Source organism: Mauremys reevesii, unplaced genomic scaffold (assembly GCF_016161935.1).
Source record: "Mauremys reevesii isolate NIE-2019 unplaced genomic scaffold, ASM1616193v1 Contig122, whole genome shotgun sequence".
Taxonomy (NCBI): domain Eukaryota; kingdom Metazoa; phylum Chordata; order Testudines; family Geoemydidae; genus Mauremys; species Mauremys reevesii.
In genome coordinates, this window is record NW_024100741.1 from 220,012 (window position 1) to 222,173 (window position 2,162).

The 2,162-nt window shown below is 38.9% G+C and overlaps 1 pseudogene; it reads right to left on the reverse strand.

Moving 5' to 3' along the window:
• Positions 1 to 205: 205 nt before the first annotated feature.
• LOC120392905 lies at positions 206 to 1,782 on the reverse strand (annotated as a pseudogene).
• Positions 1,783 to 2,162: the final 380 nt, after the last annotated feature.

Below are 2,162 nucleotides of genomic sequence, written 5' to 3' on the forward strand. Positions count from 1 at the left end.
AAGATGACAAAATCTAATAGAGCAAATAATTTTTTATTATCAATTTCTCATTTCAGGAGTTCTTAACTACTGCACAAGGGTGCACAGTTCTTTGCATTACCTCCATGAAAGAGCTGATGAAAGTTGATTAACTTAACTACACTTACAAATAGGTATAATTCATGTGACAGTGTCCAGTAATGCCCCTGTTTCCCTCAGTGCTCATTCATGTAACATATAGGTAAGGTAACAAACTCTTAGATCTGAAGATCAGTAGAGCACGCCTGCTGCTGGCATTACTTGCCAATGACATTCGCCGAGAGGGAGAGAAAGCCTGAGGACTTTCACAATTTCTGCTCTGTTTGGATTCTGAGCTCAGCTTAGAGAATCAAGTGTCTGGTCTGCCAATTTTTCTTAGGTCAGTCTTGGAAAGGTCTTGGGCTCTGCTTCCATAGGTTGTCTTGTCCTCGGTTGCTGCTCATGGAAGGAGAATCTGTTGGAGACCCTTCACTCTCAACTACTGTAGAACAGTTCCATGAGGAACTGACTCCACAGCTTTCGAGCACAGTTAATTGAAATAGGAGAAGTCATATCAGTTTGCAATGAACTTCCAGGTGGCAGTTCAGCCAGGCTTCCCAAGCACAGACCTGAATCAGCAACTAGATTAGAATGCATGCCACTGAGGCAATGTTTCTTTTCATCTTGTTGCTGACTACCGATAATTTCTGTCCCAAATACCTTGCTTAAGCCTTCATTATTATTTGAGCTGGTATTTCGGGGATGACGGTCCAAAGTATTAGACGTTTGCATCTCATTTGGCAATTTACTTTCTTTTTCATCATGGATGTGATTGTTGCTATTTTCAGTATGGTTGTTTTTAACAGTTGGAATGCAGAAGATGAATTTAGAACATCATGGCCTGCCATGTAAGTTTGTTTTCTATTAACATTGTATAACTACTAGGGCAGAAGGAGAGTTTTGTGGCGTTACAGATGTTCCCATACAAGGGTGGGGTATTACAGAGTTTTCTTGGATTTACTTACACAGAAATCATCAAAGTCATCCCTGTTTTTATCAGGCCCACAAAGTCCCTTTTAATTTTTTTGACCCCTAGATGGACAATTTCTAAGATGTTTAAAAACAATGATACAATTGCTATTGATTGCATAAACAATAGGAACACTGTCTTTTCTGTTGGTCTTGATATAAAACAGTCAACTATGTTTGGACATGGCTCTCTGACATTTATAAAGAGGATTGAGCTGAAAACCATAAAGAGATATTGGCCAATCATAAGCGCATACTTCAACTGCAGATCTAGTAAAAATATGTATCACGTAAGTGCAGAGCAAGAGCCTCTCAGGGGTGCTTTGTTGAGCTTTCTTTGCTCCAGTTGCGGAGTTCTCGCTCAGTCTTTTCCGATCTTCAGTCATTTCTAGTTCAATTCCTTCAAGTTCCATTCTTACTTGTGCCTTCTTCTTTTGTCTCTCTTTTCTAAGGCTCTTAGTCTGTATAAAGCATGGCCCATATAGACCAAGGAAGGTGAAGATACAAATATAACTTGCAAGACCCAGTATCTTATGAGAGAGATAGGAAAGGCCTGGTCATAACAAACATTTCTGCAGCCAGGTTGCTCTGTATTGCATATGAATTCTGACTGCTCATCATTCCAGACATCTTCAGCTGCCACACCTAGGACAAGCATTGAAATATGAAAAGGATAGTTAACCAGACCTTTCCAATAATAGTGGAATGAATGTGGACCTCCTCCAAGATGCCTCCAAGAAAATTCCAGTCTCCCATGGTTACTCTGCCATCTTAGCACTAAAGCCATGAAAGATAAACATAAGATAGTCACAGTTGCAGCCCTTCTATACTATATTACACAAAAGCTGATACTGATTCTCTCACATTCAAAACATAATAACCAAGCTCATAAGAGCATCACCCTTTCATTAACAGCTGAGATTTTAATATCTCAGGTACAACGATGTACAGTGATGTTTTCTAGCTTTTTTCAAATTAAAAATAAAAATTACCTTAGTAGGGACCAAATCTTACGTGGTACTAAGCATCCTCAATTTACATTGAAGTCAATGGAAGTTTAGGTGCTTGGACCTTTGAGAATTAGGTCCTTACTGAGGTTATTAAAATCTAGTAAATATGCCTTTAATAATTAGTTA